The 16,756-nt window shown below is 48.2% G+C and overlaps 1 long non-coding RNA gene across 1 annotated transcript; it reads right to left on the bottom strand.

Moving 5' to 3' along the window:
- Positions 1-12,925: 12,925 nt before the first annotated feature.
- LOC113572947 (uncharacterized) lies at positions 12,926-15,540 on the bottom strand. Its single transcript, XR_003410168.3, has 3 exons — positions 15,384-15,540; positions 13,572-13,982; positions 12,926-13,070 (listed from the first exon to the last, which is right to left on the bottom strand). It is a non-coding gene; the product is annotated as an uncharacterized LOC113572947 (long non-coding RNA).
- Between the last annotated feature and the right edge of the window lie 1,216 nt (positions 15,541-16,756).

The following is a 16,756-nucleotide window of genomic DNA, read 5'->3' as shown; positions in this document are numbered from 1 at the left end:
TCGTTTAGCGTTTACTTTTTATTGTCGATGTTTCATATGTACGCAGCCTTTTAGGCGGTGGTGGTGCAATTGATTTAGCAAACTAGCCTTAAAATTGGATTAAAGTGACACTCAAGAAAGATCAAGCAAGGAAAACAACTACCAGGAAGTGTACAATACACCGCAGAGGACACTTTTGTACTCTGGTTGCGATTGTATGGTACTGCAATATAATGGCAGTGGGTAATGTGTCACCCTCATTCTATCCTTTACTTCCTTTTTTCTGCTTTCCGGCTGGCTTTTGCAGTTTTGCAGTCTTCCTGGCCTGCAGCCGCCAATAGCCTTCCTGTGTAGGCGATTAATGGAAAGACTGCCCCCTACAGTGGATGTGGGGCACTGCCCTCAGCTCTGACCCTTCTCCCTCCCCATTCACACACACACACCCCCCCCCCCACGCTGCTCTGACCCACCTTTCACAAGGGAGCCAGGGAGACATGACCAGGTCCCCTCTCTTAGGCTGATTAGCCGTGGGCTGCTTTTCCTTGGAAGCCTTATTATCTTCAAAAAGAAAAAAAGACAGAAAGCAAGAAAGGAAGAAAAAAGGCAACTACTCAAGGAACTGACCGAGGCCTTCTAGAGACATCCTGAGCGCAGCGCGAGAAACAAACAAAGTAGGAGCGGATAGAGGGAGAGGCAGGCTCGCACCTCACTTCGATTCTGCGGCTGGAGCGAGATCACATGGCTCCTGCCAAAGCAAAACTGCATCGCATTATTGACAGGAGGGGGGGTGATCTTGGGGGGTGGGGATTTGAGAGCGTTTCTTTCGTACAACTCGACACAACATCAGCCAATTGATTTTACGTCTGTCACCCCCCCCCCCCCCCCACTTTGCTGCTGAAGATGCGGAGTTGTTTCACAGCTAAACCTGGCCTGTCGACCACCATCCCTGCAGGGTATTCTCGCTGTCTCACAGGCAGGGTGAGGATGATCTTTGGGGCTGATCCTTTTAGTGTGTAAGAGGTGCGCTGCTCTGGGAAGTGCAGGAAAAACGGAATGAAGCAAAAGGTGGAGCGAGGGAGTGCTGGGTTTTTTTTTTGTTTGTTTGGTTTTTGTTTTTTTTTAAAACACCCTTAGCCATCAAAGGCCATATGCTGTTGCACAGTGAAGAAAACTTTTGAGTGTTGATTCCATCTCCAAGGCGATTTTTGTTATTGTTGCTTGTTCCTCTCTCTCTCTCTCTCTCTCTCTCTCTCTCTCTCTCACTCACTCTCTCTCTCTCACTCACTCTCTCTCCTCCCTTCAGTCTGTGTAGGAGTTCAGCTCTGAAGATGGCGAGGTGGCTCGTCTTGTTTTTTGAAGTTCTGTCAGTTTGGAGCGCGAGCGCGACTGCCTACTCCTTTGGCTCACACACGCGTGCTCTCACTTCCTTCTGCGCAAACATTTGCCGTGGGTGGGTTTGCTTGCTTTACGCCTGCAGTGATCTGCCATTATAAGGTGTGTGAGCTCTCGGTGGCGAGGGTAAACTTGCCGCGCTCGCGCTGTTGCGCCTCCCTGGCCCAGGCCCTGTTAGCTCAGCGATTTCAGAGTGGTCAGCGCGTCTTGCCACAGTCACAAGCTGGCGCCACAGTCACGAAACCCAACTGCATCCCTCCGCCTCGGTAATGAACACATACTGAAAATACACTCAGCTTCTTCGCTGTGCTGCACCCCCCCTTCTCCCCTTCACCCACCCCCATGGCTCACTGGTGACCAGAGAACTGGACCGTTTTGGTGAGCCGCACCGCAAGCCTGGTCACCTGGACCCTGGGGATGGAGCGTATGGCCAACGGGGCGACGCTGCCCTGCTGACGGAGCGGGCCAACCGCAGACCAGCAGGGCGGCGATTGGGCCAAGAATGGGGCATGTGAGACAGCACCGCATGTCCAGAGAAGAATGAAGATGAGTGTTTACGGCGCGACACACATGACGCTCTCAGGCCACAAGGCATAAATACATGTGGTTGAAAACCTGCTCAAACCTACTGGTCAGTGCTCCAATTAGAGAAAGGGCAGGCATCACCAGGTCAGTAATTTTCCATAATATCTCCCCCTCTCCCCTACGCTTTACAGGTGCTTTCTGCCTATTTTCTGCTTCTCTAAAGCAGCAGTTAGCCATCATAAATAATGTCATAACTGTAACATTATGTAAGAAGCGATTCTCGAACACTTATAACTAGCGTTGCCGCATTTGTTCCTTTGTATATCACTACCTTTAGTTAATCAATGTCATCAAGACAGCTGCACATTAAAGGACTGCTGATTCCACCGGTCAGCAGCAGCCCAATCCTTTCACAGAGGCTACGCCATTTTGGAGGTGAGCCTCAAAGAAGGACCAAAGTTTAAGATGATTTTATTTTATTCTTGAAGTATTCTGCTGTTTGAACACTTCATTCACTAATTCATTGGGAAAGATTTGATACCTGATTCTTGTCTATTTCCTGTACTACAATAGCTGACATACTATTCACATCAAATAAACAACCGGATTTGTTTTGTTTTGTTTTGTATGCATTTTTTTTTTTATATATAATTCCTTGAACTGGATAAATTGTATTAAATGACACCGTTTAACTCAATCACGGGTTGACATTGGCTCTCTCCCAGTTTTTGCGAGGTTTACCAGGCATAATGTATTAAACACCCCCCTCTCCAAGGGGCAGGTTCGATAGACTGTTCCAGCCAATGGTGTTCAGGAAAAGCAGTTGAACGTCTGTGCAAAGAAACAAGAGGCATGTTGTATGAAACAGCAGTTATGATTTTTTAGACGTGAAAGGGGAGAGAGAGAGGGAAAAATCTACCATGAAAAAAAGGAAAAAAGTTGACCAAATAAATACACCAACAACCAGATTGGTGGGCTGTGGATATTTATAGTGGGTATTTGGCGGTACTTGAAGGCAGCCGGGTGATTTAAATTGAATGTTTCTATTGTGGGAACTCCAGTCATTGCAGATAGACGCTTTAACTCTCCCTGCTCCGCTCTCTCCGATTTGCAAATGCGCTTTTATGTCTTGGACTGTACCAAAAATGGCCTTGTCAGTTTTCCAGGCAATAATTGTGATGCATGTAAGAAATGTATAACAGCACTGGGCCCAGCAGCTGTCTTTGTTTCTCCCTCTCTATTAGTTTAATGTCTGCCTCTTTTTTTCCCCCAATGAGGAGTAAAAATATGATGTATTCAAGCGGGTGTACAGCACCCTGAAAGTGTCTGAGAAAAATCAAAATGGCAGCGTGACTCCATTTAAAAAACACACTCAAAGTGGTATGTCCTGACCAGGAGAAGCAACTCTTAACGATTACAGATACTGTTGGACTACAAGATATAGAGAGAAGGACTAATCGTGTATATTTTATTTTATTATAATCATTATATCAACCCAGCAGGACCTGTTGGGTGTCTGTTTCACCAACATGAAAGCTCATCAGTCTTAAGACATTAACCTGGTGTGGACAGTAATGTTAATATTTCAGTATGGTTTCACAAAAGCATAGCAGGACTATCATAATTACTGTATGTGTACTCAGTTTTCACCACTGTATGGAAATGAGGCAGCTAATGCAGCTCAGATGAATTTCAAGACTTGCAAAATCTTAGTACAGTGTGAGGTAGGCCTACTTCCACTAGTATTTGACTGGAAGGGGATACACATCAGTGAGAATGTTGTTAGGTCCACTTACATAAGACCAGTAAACTTTTTTTTTTTTTTAATGGCATTTCAAGCTTTATATCTCCTACATGTGAAATTAATATCAAACATCTACTAAGTTGTAACTTCTAGCAGTATAAAATAGACAAGCTTGGTGTTAAAAAAAAATTCATGGAAAGATCAAGTCAGCTAAGCCTCCGCATGGCCCACTGAGAATGTAACACTCCATACGTGTGATGATCTGAGCAAGAACTAGACTACCCTACAAGGGGTTTTCTTGATTTCATTTCTCAGTAGGCTAACAGGCTTAGGCCTATGGTGGAAATGGCTTTTGCTACATAAAGACAGCAACACTAACTGCATGTTTACTCTTTTCCTCTCACTTACTCAGTCTGAACCGTGCATGCCTTCACGTCAGGGGACTCGTCAATTCTACCCCCCCCCCCCCCCCCCCCCAACCCCCACAGACGTGGCAAGTCCTCGGGGGAATGGCCTTCTTGTTTGCATGGGAAACAGGAGCTCGCGACGCAGCTCGTTCTAGTGCTAATACGTTCACGCTCTAATTCTGGGATAGCGAACGCTGCGCGCTCTTATCCTTAGCATTCTTGCACCTCTTTCTGCTCCTGCAGCTCCAGAAGACATCCGTGCGTTCTCTCTCGCGTGCGCGCCTGCGTGTGTATTTGTATGTGTATGTGCGCATGTTTGGGAATGTTTGCGTTTGGATTGAGTGTGTGGTTTCTGTTTGATCTCTCTCTCTTTTTTTTTTCAGTCAGCGCGGTACTCCCAAAAGAGGAAACTTTTTTTTCTCTTTACACTATGAAAAATAACACTCGCATAAAAAAAAGGATGAAAAACAATAATGAACCAAACAGGGGAAAGAGCATGATCATGCTTGTCTAATTAATTACACGTTGATTAAAATGCAGCGCTTTTGAACGCTTAGCTCATCGTAACTTTAATGTGTGCGTTACCACTTCTAAATTGCAATTACTTGATAAAAATTAGCATTCAGACTGCTAGAAAAAAATGTGGTAACCAAGAGAAAAGCACACTGAAAATAAAGTCGGTAATAAAGAACGTCCCCAAAGCTGATACGGAAGTGTGTTTTAGAAGACTTACATGGAATGATTATAGTCATGTGTTAGTACTATCAAAGCATATCGGTATCATATACAGTGGAATTAATGGCTACGGGGAAATGGACCAGACTACTTATCGTTAATTATGTTGATATTAAATTTTAATGAAAAAAAAAAGAAAACTGAAATTAGTCATTGCACTGTTTATATATAAAGTTCCATTATCTAGGCTATACAATTTGCACTTTTTGCACCATATTGTATAATGCAACAAAAGCAATGATTGCATTCAGTTGTGTTTACCATCTCCCTTCTATGTGTACAAAATGTAAATGACATGAGTAATGGCTGCAGCGTGTGACACCTGCATGGCTAACGGTAATGAACGGCAGCCCTCATAGACCGCTGCTCCAGCCTCTGCTCTGACTCACTCAGCCAACTAATAAAGATGACACCTGACAGCTAACAACGCTTGTCAAAATCCCCGCCATTCCTCCTGAAGACAGCGAGCTGAGCGGCTGCGTGCTCCCTCCTTCCCCGCGCCTCTCTCTCTCTCTCTCTCTCTCTCTCTCTCTCTCTCTCTCTCTCTCTCTCTCTCTCTCTCTCTGTCTCTCTCTCTTCTTCTTCTTCTTCTTCTTCTTCTTCTTCTTCTTCTTCTTCTTCTTCTTCCTCTTCCCTTTGTCTCACAGAGAAACACATGAAGGAAGAGCTTGTTTTGGAGCTCCTCTCGAACTTTGACCGGCTCAACCGCTCAGCACGCTGTCACGTGTCCCGGTTTGTTGTTTTCCGCTCAGTTGTTTTGCAGCTCACTGACTGACAGCCATCGCAGTGGTTTGAGCGCTGAAGTGCTCAATCGTGGGCATTGCGAAGGCAAGTGCAGGGGGGGGGAAGGCGCCCGTACACCCGTACGCAGGGCACCTGGCGACAGGCATGTAGCTGCATACAGCACCCCATGTGGGCACACAGTGAATTTCTTTTTTTAAAGAAAAAAAAAAGGGTGGCTTTTGCTTCACTGGTTTGTTTTTTGTCCCAGTGCCACCCACTCACACCCCCGCTCCACCCCAGCGCCAGCCCCCAGAAATCCCAACTGTGGTTGGCCACAGGGCCCTACCCAGGCCTGCCCGCCCTGAAACCACATGAGGGTGTGGTTCCGGGGCCGGGACAGGGAGGCCATTTATTTTGGGTGCATCTCTGCTGAGTGACTCATATGTTGACTGGAAAATTGGCCCTGTGCTTCCACGGAGAGCAACTTGGCAACATTCATGGCATATCAGTCCATCGCCCCCAGTCACCTTTATGTCATTGGTCTGTTCAGTCAAAGCTGCTCACTGGCAAATTAGTCAAGGCTGGCTGTTGGTCACTTTTTCAAGCTAACTGCAAAAGAACGACTTCTCGCGCTCTGTAAAACGGAGCATTATTATATTACATCTGACTTTCTGCACATCGCATACGATTTATGTTCATCTCCAGAACGTTCCGCGAAGCGAGAGGAGACCATCGGACTAGGAGATCCTAGCGATCCTCGAGCGAGGGGGAGAAGGTGGGAAAAAAAAACGAGTGAGGGAAGCCGTGCGGTTGGAGATGAGGAATGTGTAAGAGCAGTGTGAGAGGCGTGACTAAGCACCGTGGGCACCATCAGATGCTCCAGCAGATGCTGGAGACCGAGTGCCGTCTCACAGCTTTGACAGGCCTGCCGCTCAGGCCACAGACAGCGCCAGGCTCGAAGGCAAAGCGAGCCCAGGCGCCACCGGCACGGCAGAGCGCCCCCTGCTGCACCCGCGAGGGGTTTCAGGAGGACCTGTGAGCGGGTCCCTGCGGAGGGACCAGGCCGCGGCGCAAAGACAGCACGTCGTCCATTGCTGATGGGAGCCGTGTTTAACGCACAATGTTTTGTTCGCATACAGTGTGGTCATATGGGGTTTGTTGTATTATCAAAGGGAAATAAATAAGTAAATAAAATATAACAATAATAATAATAATAGTGATGGTGATCACAGATGCACCCACGTACAATGACCTCAAAGAACGGGACTCGTGTCAGCAGTGCATACCGGTGCCGCGGGAGATGTTTGCGCTTTGTTTGCTGGTCACGTCCGAGCATGCAGGAGCGCTTGTTCGCCGCTTGCCCCTCGCACGTGTGCACGCCGTGCAGCGCACCGTGGGCGCCAGTCTGGAGAGCATTAGCTCTTGAGAGGCACTGACAAAAGGCCTTAAATGAGACATAAAGCTCCACAGCTGGAACGTTCCAGATGGCGGGAGCAGTCAATAAAGAGAGGGGCGAGAGGCCCGTAAAAAGCTCTTCAGACATAAAACTCACCACCATAAAAAAAAAAAATCCAGCAAAAATTCTAACGAGGCAGTTATTTATCTGCCCGGCACACCGGCGCGCTTGTGTCTTTTCAAACGCAACGGCTTTAAATTTATTCCTCCTCAATATAATGTTATTAGAGGATGGAGACTTCTTTTTTTCATTTTGGCAAAACTGTGTTTTCTGTGCAGAGGTTCCATTGTTACGGTGACCTTGGCTATAAAGTAATATTATTCCAAAAAAAAAAAAGGTTCTCAAAAAATGGTGGAAATTGACACAACACATCAATGAAGTGGAACATAAACAGACTGTAATTCAGGTAAAATTAAAATTGAAGGCTAAGTGATTACTTTGAGGTAAACATTGGGCAGGGGGGGCTTCATGGCTTCTTGCGATATCTCCATATAATATCATACACATATGAATGGCTTCACTCCCCCTCTTGGAGAAGGCGACAGCGGCGGTGGCTGATGAATTAGCATTCCACGCTCTCGTCAGCGCTGGGCTGATCTTGCATCTCTTTGGGCTGGTGGTGGTGGTGGTGGGGGTGGGGGTGGTGCTATGCAGAGCTGCGTGCTCACCCGTCGTAGACAGGCTCTCCACCTAACAAAAGGCAGACGCTCTCTGCCTCCCTGTCCCCGCGGCTGGGACATGTGGCACGCTGACATTCCCGGCACCCACACTGGCAGGGGAACGTGCCAATTAGCGGCCGCCCAAGGGATGGGGCTGGCCCGGGGGGGGGCCCAGCCGAGGGAGGCATGGGCGGGGATGGATGGGTGGATGGATGGAGGTGGAGTGGGGTGGAGCGGTGGTACTAGCTCCAGACCTCAGGAATGCGTCACGCTTAGGCGCAGGGTGTAATTAGCCGGGCGTCCTTGGGTGTCCGGCCCACATCGACGGAAGCCCCAGCCCACTGGCTTGACGGCATAGGTGGACCGGGTCATGACCTGTGGGAGGCCTCGCCTGGCCTGGCAACGCCGCGGTGGAGGCGTGAGGCCTACACGCACGCGCCTGCACGCGGGACCGCGCCGAGAGCCCCCAAGCCGAAATCGTGCGATTTTTCACCATTGGCGTCCCAACACCCACTCTCTCATCATCCGTTCCCTCATTCATGCAAACATGGCTGGTAAATACATGGATAGAGGGAGTGACAGAGCCTCCACCACCATACTCCCCTCCCCGTGCTGATCTGCTGAGTCTCCCTCGACAGCTGGTAGGCAGTCCTCTAGGAGAAGAGCAACCGGGATGGGGGAGGCACGGACAGCATGGCTGTCTGCGTAGACTCGTGGGCCAAATACAGAGAGAATGGTAATGATGTGCCTGCCAGTCTCCCACCTCGGGCTAGAGATCCCCTAATGCGGGAGAAGCGGGCGATTGGGACGAGATGGGTGCTGCATGTGGGCGGGGACAGGGATCTGCACCAATTACACGGAACACAGCCACTCCTCCGTGATCTCTAAACCCATAACCTATAACTGTCATTTAGGTGCTGAAAAGGACAGAGATATAGGGAGATATTAAGGGGAGATAGAGAGGGAGAGACAGAGTGAGGAAGAGAGAGAGAAAAGCATATACAGAAACAGATGGAGCCGGTTGTCATAAAGTAGATGCAGAGGAAGGGAGGAGAAAAAAAAGAGAAGCAAATGTAAAACTCACCGTGGCAATGACTTAGCTTGAAAGGAAAAAGACAAATTAGCAGGCTGTAATGCAAACATTGATCCATAACAGATATTTGGAACAATTACTGTAAAATAGGTACTTACGGAAGGTCCCGGTGAAAGGTGGGTAATTACCCACTGTAACTGCACCGTGTGCCAAAGTTGCAATGTAATTATACTATAACCGCAGTGTAACAGCGCCAAAATGTGTATTGCTCTGCGTGCTGGTGGTCTGTAGTGTGTGTAGTGTGATAGTTTGCACTGAAGGCCACTCCCTGGACTCTCTGCTGGCCCGATGCATCCACTCATCGCTGACCTAATTGAGCAGCTGTTGGCTCAGCGGTCGCCCAGGACACAGAGGCCACCTGGGACGGACAGATGTGGGCTTGCGCCTGGGCGCCCAGTGCTTGGAATGCCCTGCCTCTGCCTCCCTCCATGCCCCCACCCCCCCAAAGCCTCACCTGACAAAAGCGGGAAGTGCATGTGCGCTTCCCGTCCCCATCAGGCCCTTCAACTCCAGTGTTATTTAGTCCGGAATCTTGCCAACAACTTCAAATTATTCACGGTGAGATGAATCTGCGAGGTGTGTTGATCCAAGAGAGGACCGAGTGTGGGGGCATGGCTGCAAGTCTGTGGAGCGTAAGAGGTTAAGGACGCACCCGCTGACCCTTATGGTTGCAGGACGTTTAAGGTCCAGGTGGGCGGGGGAGGGGGAGAGCGGGGGGGCAGAGAGCGACTCGAGGCGAGGAAGACCGCCGCGGGCGACCATGTGGCCACCCTCTCTCTCATTAGATTCTATTAATCCATTTATCCTTCACCAGCTCCTGACACCCACCTCCTTAGCCCTCGCGCCGAAGTGACACGGGGACTGCAGGCTATGTTTCGGAAGGGCCATGAGGTCAGGCTGATGGCGCCGGTGGCAGCCGAGGGGTTAGGGAGGGGGCGGGCGGCACACTGGGGGATGGGGGGGGAGAAGAAAGGCAAGGAGAGAAGGAGCAAGGGAGTGAGAGATTCATTAGCAGAGTGGAGCTGACACCTACACCTCCTCTCAGCCTCTTCCGAGGAGCCTGGCCGGATACCGTCTGGGTCTGGCTGCGTGTGGGCGTATGCATGCGCGTGCGCGTGTATCTGTGACATTTACCCTTCCGCAAGCGTGCGAGATTCCGAATGTGTCATACGACAGAACAGAAGAACAAGTTCAAATGCATAAGCGCATTTCATTTGTACCCCAGGCCTGAGAGAGAGGGCATAGGTATCCCAGCAACAGCTCCTCAGAAGCACGAGTGATGACAAAGGCGCCAGTCCATCTCTCTTTGTGAGCGACCCCGCTACTACTCCGTTATCAAACTGCAGCTCTTTGTTGTTGGGACCTTTACACAATGAGGGAGGCTGCGAAGTCAATTGCTGTCTGGCTGCCTGCTAACAAGTCCTAATAAAAAATGGAGATCTGTTAGCAGAGGCAATACTTTCATTGTGAGCCTCTTGGAAATATTCAGGTTAAAAATACACTGACTCTCCAAGCTGAGTTTTAGATTCCAATAAAAATTCTGACAGTTTTTGTTTGCTTGTGTGTTTGTGGTAATTCAATATTCTTTGATATTTAAGGGTGGCACGGTCCATTTTTTGACTATGTTACAACTGACTCTGTGTGTGTGTGTGTGTGTTTTGTGTGTGTGAGGAGTCATGGTCATGGTACAATAATGGGCTTTCTTGGCTTTGAGGGTACCATATGCCGTGGCTGCACCCTGAGAGCATTGTAGTGTTACCTGCTAAATCATCACAGGATCTCAGAAGACCAGTTGCCTGCAACTGCCTTTCAAGTCAAAGTCACTAATTTGGATTTTGAAGTAACCTAGCAACTATGAGGGACTGATACCTGACGAAACAAAGACCTTCAAGCACAGCAAGCTGAGAATCGCCTTAGATGGCTGGCTGAACGTAAGATTAATTGTTGTCATATGAGTTGAGTTTGATTGGTGCATAGTTGAAAAAAATAATAATTTCATAAGAAGTTCTAGAATAACAGACAATTCATTTCCAAAACAGGCTATGTTAGCTGCACTGATGTTTAAACCACACAACTTAAAAAAACTAATTAGATTGTTTCAGAATCATCATTCAGCTCCTTTGATGTACAACCGACCTCAGGCATATTTGGAGTGTGTGTGTGTGTGTTTGTGTGTGTGTGTGTGTGTGTGTGTTTTTCTTCCCCCTGAATGCTTAATTACCTAAATGAACTCATTATATGCTTCATTGGTCTAATTTAACTCTTTTGTCCAAGGTCAGGCCTGACAAAGATTTAATGTGACCCTGGGAGCCTGGGAGAGGAGGGCATGTATGGAGCACGTGTCTCACACCTGGCCAAGAAGGGCTAGTCAGACATGGCAGGAGAGGCCAAGACAAGGCATTAACTGGGTTAATATACAGTGCGCTAATGTCTGCTTTCCATATGTTTATGGCTGCACTTCGATGGTGAATCTCTTTTTAAGAAAAAAAAAATCCTGCTTTGCAAGTTAGCATGGACTGTCGTGGGTTTGTGTGAAAACATGCTAGCTCTTCGCAGAGTCTGCTAAAAAAGAAGCACCCTATTCAAAATCCCCTTCCCCTGAGGCATTCTGTGTTGCCAGATATTTCGTGGATTGGACAAAAGAATCCCAACAATATTACCCCGGCCTCTACAAATATTTGAATTTAACCATGAAATTTTTTTTTTTTTTACAGTTCAAAAATATAAGATATTAGAAAGCTCGGAATGCACGTCAAACGCGTCCCGCATGCGGCTGGTGCTGTACGCCACATCCTTCTGTTGGCGCCCCCTCTGCCGGTGTGTGCGGGTGGAATGTAGGGCGTTGCGTGGTTCGTGCCTGGCCCCGGTGCCTTCTCCTCTTCACACTCATCTGGTGCCGCTCTGCCGTTCCCCGGGACCATGGGGAAGGACAAGTCCTGGCTGTCCTGGCTCTTGACAGAGGAAATAAATCACGGCGCACACCGGAGGATACCCTTCCAGGTTGCAAGCTGGGAACTTCATTATCCCGCCCCTGCCTCGCTATTACTATGCACGTCGCCTCTGATTGGGCCCCGCTGCACCGTAGCCTACTTCTGTCAGCGGCTGTGGAGTGAAAGATCAGTCTTCGGCGCGGCGGACTGATGGGGCGGCGGGCTCGGGAAAGGATGACTTTGAATGGGCCGGGAAAGCCGGCAGAAGATGCGGCACATGGCGAAGGGATGGAGGGATGGGGGGGAAGACTGAGTGGGGTGGGAGGAAAATGTGATATGTAAGAAAAATCCTTAGTAAGCTTGCTGACTTTGGGCCTGGCGGAGCGGCGTTCGGGCTACACTAGAGAAGCGGTGGGGTGACTAATGGGCAGGAACATGTTACATAAATTTGATCGGAGCGTTATGAATGAAATTCACATAGTGTTGTGATTTGTGTATTATTCTTCGCTGGTGTTCTTCTTCCTCCACCCATAACCACCCACCACGTATAATGTTCCAGTGAATGTGGGGTTATTTCTGGAATTAAAGTATGTGTGTGTGTGTGTGTGTGTGTGTGTGTGTGTGTGTGTGTGTGTGTGTGTGTGTGTGTGTGTGTGTGTGCGTTAGAGAGAGATTATATAGGTGGAGCTATACTATTAGGACCTTTTCGCTTTTGTTAGTGGTTGAGGTAAAGGCTGAAAATGCAACAGTAATTCCAGGCAGTGGTTCTGAATGGATCGACCTTTACTGCTGCTCAACAATTATTGATTCAGTGTGCGTGTGTGTGCGTGTGTGTGCGTGTATGTGTGTGTGTGTGTGTGTGTGGTGTTTTTCTGGGTGCTGAAACCTGAAGTCATATTTAAAGTGCTACAGTTTATTCTGTGTATACAGCCAATGGCATATATCCTGAATTTGATCATCACAAGCCAATCTACTGAGAATTGGAGATACATACACATTTTTAAAAATTACAGGTACATATTTCATGACTAAAGAAGTGGACCCACAACATCCACTGAAGTAAAGATTAAGGAAAGCATCAAATCACATAAAACATAAAACAAGAGCAAAGATCACTGCTCCAATTTACAATTACATTAATAAGGCATGGAGTTGCGAATTTATAAGTATGGATTTTTAATCTTGCCCCACAGTTTAAGCTTGTAACATACTGGAGACGTAAAAAGATGGATTGGGTTGAAAGTGCAGTTCTCTGTGGGACCAAAAAGTGGACCGAGTCGGAGAGATTCGAAAAGATTTATTTCATGCTAATCCTTGAAAGCCCTTTTTCATCAAGCACGTCAGCTCAGTGAGGCCTCTCTTCCCTTAAGAGGCGTACAGCTATCAGACCCCGTGCTAGGACATGACATCGAGCTCCCGCCTAAGGCCTGTGACAGCGGGAGCACAAAACAAGCATCAGCTGTCCGTATTCCATCAGAATCAAATTTTCAATTCTAATCCACTGGGCTCTTCTGAGTTCTGCGCACCAGCAGTCGGTATGAGTGCACACAGAACATGGAATGGCTGCGTTTTGCGCTCGGAGTGATAATCCACACTTCCAACAGATAACACCGGTTTTGTAAACACATTGCATGAATACAGTAGCAACAGGAAATGACTCATACCTCCCACATTACATAAATAGACTGGAACATGTGAAATGATCTATGAAACTAAGTTTATATGGCTGCAAAAACCAGACGCTCCTATCCTATCTTACACAATGATCATTACATTATTATATCAGTACATTATTAGGTACTAGAGCAAATATCATTTTGAACTTTTATGATAATCTTAGCACCAATGGTTTTGAGAAATTGCACTCTACACTAAGACCTGCGCACAAGATAAAACATTCAGAATTTGCTATACAGAACACCAAATACCGTTCAAGATGTATCTATTGAGTCTGATTTCTTTCCTTTGGTGCCTGCTTGGCTCCCTCTGTGATCTTTATTTTCGTCCATTTTCATAGTGCCAATCCCTCAATCGCTCACGCGGAGGCCACAGGAAGAGATCAATCCAGCCGCAGGAGTGCAGTAACCCAATCGCATCGACCATTTCTTCCCCCTACTTCCCCTATCCTCATAACCCCACTCCACCCCACCCCTCTCAGCCTCCCCAGTGGTGACGAGCGTCTCCGTGGAAGCCTGCGGGTCAATGCGGTCTTCAGCAGCAGAGGGTGGTGGAGCTGGGGGAGGGGTGTTGGTCTGATCACCTAGGCCTTTACCCAGAGCCGTGGGCCGGCAGGTGCAGCAAGCACCGGGAGATGTCGTCTGCCTTGGCGCCAGCGTGACCTGAGTTCCGGGAATAGCGTGTCAGCTGGGAGAAGGGAGAGGTGTGAAGGCAGGGCCAACATCCAACTCCTCCCTCCGTCAGCAGTGCGCCACGCGCTGCGTGGGGAATCCTTTGGGTTTGGCTGGGCTAATTAGGGTGAGCGGCCAGGAGAGAAGCCCAGGTGTTAGCTGGAGCCGCACGCCGCCCGGAGTAATGGCTGCACCGTTAGCCCACGCGGCCGTGGTAATTTGTCGCCACACTGTGTAATCATGCATCTCGCTGCTCCACTTCTGCGCATGTTTCATTAATTCTTTTCATGCGCCTATTCGTTCTCGTTATTTATTGCCCACACAATGTTAACACCATTAGTGGGAGACACAACAATGACTTTGCCACTGCAGTCCTTACCTTAGCTGTGGGGAGCCTGCAGGATGTGGTTTATTGGGTCAAGGTGCTGCGTGAAGCAAAGACTTGGGACAAGGGTGTGTGTGTGTCTGCACGCACGCACGTGTGTGTGTAAGAGAGGCACGAGAGAGATGAGCACAGCTAAACTGCACATGCGTTATACAGCAGAAAAAGGACTCATCATCTAGAAGGGTGATCAGTTATCATCAAAACAAACAAAAACGATCGATAGTCACGGCGGTGTCCTGATGGCAGGTGTCACGCTTGAATACACCACGAGAATGACCTTAAGAGCTTAACACTCCAGGCCGGCCTCTTTCCAGCACCACCTCTGAAATTATTATTATCTCTCTGCTCCATACTTTTGGTTTAATAATGAATAGCAGCGCTCATGTGATATTTATGCACATAAATCGAAGGAGAGTTGAGAAAGCGGGAGAGAGAGAGAGAGAGAGAGAGAGAGAGAGAGAGAGAGAGAGAGAGAAGCCCACACAAGCTCACTCAAAAGGAAGGATGAAGAAAGCATGAGAGAGGAGCGTGAGAGAGAGAGAGAGAGAGAGAGAGAGAGAGAGAGAGAGAGAGAGAGAGAGAGAGAGAGAGAGAGAGAGAGAGAGAGAGAGAGAGGCAGTGTGCGGGAGTGAGAGAGGAGCATATATGACGAGGGGCACCATTAGGAGAGTAAGACGGAGCCTGCAGGCAGCGGGACAGAACAGGCACATCCTGCGAACGCCATTCTGGATCAGGCCCTGTTCCAAACACTCACCCACTGCTCATCCGCACAGAAACTTTAGCGAGCAAATGCTTGAGTCAGCAGCTATGCACATGCATGCTCGGACGTATGCGCACGCGGCATGTCGGCCTACATATAGGATCCGGTGCTGGCTACGTATTAATTTAGCAGCAGCTCATTACAGGTAAGGAAATTGCTGTGTGTCAAGCAAACGACAAACAATCATTGGAGCTAATCACCCCGCTCATCAGGGCTGCGTTTTCCCGAATCGATTTCCATAACAGACCTCCGTCGTTTGATGGTGGGCTCCGCGCAGCTCGGAGCGCACATTCGGAACGTGTGTCGCCGGATGACGCGCGTGAGGGGCGTCTGGAGAGCGGAGTGTGTGAGACACACACCGGCTGCACTCCGACAACTACAGTCACACGTTTAATTGACGTGCTGTAGCGGTGTCAAAAGCGCTGGCAGGAACACGCTCGGCGTCTGGGAGCGAGGGGGGTGGTGCCCGCCTCCAATCGCTGGAGCCACGACATCTTGACATTGCCCCAGCAGCCTCCCGATAGGTTAGATGTTCCATATCCCCAGCGAGCGGCGTTCATTCGCACCCCGCATGCCCGGAATGGGCTCGGGAGGGGAACGGCAAGCTGCTATCAAACTTTACTTTTGTTTCCGAGTTCGCAAAAGTCAGCTGTTTTGTTTTATTGTGGGGTTTTTTTCTGCCTGCAGCACCATCTGTGGTTTTTGGATTTACTTTGCGCAGTTGAGACTCAGAGATCAGTTCGAAGCAGGGAAATGTCCAGACAGTCCAGTGCCTATTCAGTGTACTTCACAGGAGTTAATGTTTACTTCAGCGCCCGTATACTGCAGGAAAAAGAGAGAGAGAGAAAAAGGCAGATCAAGTGAAAATCTTTCTTCTTTAGTTTATAACTTTTAAATAACTTTTAAACTTTTAAATTGGCTCAATGACATCACCGAGCTTGATTAAAAGTTTTAAACCTGATAAATTGCCGACACACTTTAAGTTGACACTTTTTCACACTGTAGAAAGACTCTGTGTATACTTGTTTACAGCAGGCCCATTTTACATTTCAGTCCACCTTCAGTTATATTTTTAGTACAATATGCAACCTAATTTCAATTAAAATGCATGCTTTAAAGCTGTCCTCCACTGTTTGAACGCTGTGGAACCCGTGATAATGAAGTGTCATTCGCCTAATCCTGACATCATTGTTGTCATCCAGGACATTTGGCGAACCACAGTCAGGGAGGTGCAAACTGTCACCTTCCCATGCCATCGCACCATGCCATTGGAAGCTCCGGAGGTGAGAGAACCGGTGGTAATCAAAGACTAGGTGTCATTTTTTTAATAATCCTTATACATGGTTTATTCGGTGAGACGTGTCTAACCTGATAATGAAGGCCCCAAGGTGCATCCAGGGAAAGTCAAAGGTGAGACCAGGAGAAAATGAGCATAGACTGTTCGAATGGGAAAGTGCGTCCCACTCTCGGGCAGCTTTTGTCATCCGTGCCGCAAGCACGGGGCGGTCGCGTGGCGTGAACTGTAATCAATATCAATAACCATGAAGGATTTGGGCAAGGGATGTTTCTAAGATGAGACCTGCAAAGGCTATAACCAGCTAAACAAAGTAAACCTCTGTT

The sequence above is a fragment of the Electrophorus electricus genome, chromosome 5 (genome assembly GCF_041902795.1).
Source record: "Electrophorus electricus isolate QZ-2024a chromosome 5, ASM4190279v1, whole genome shotgun sequence".
Lineage (NCBI taxonomy): Eukaryota > Metazoa > Chordata > Actinopteri > Gymnotiformes > Gymnotidae > Electrophorus > Electrophorus electricus.
Note: the sequence above shows the minus strand (reverse complement) of the source record. Positions and strands in the feature narration are given on the sequence as shown.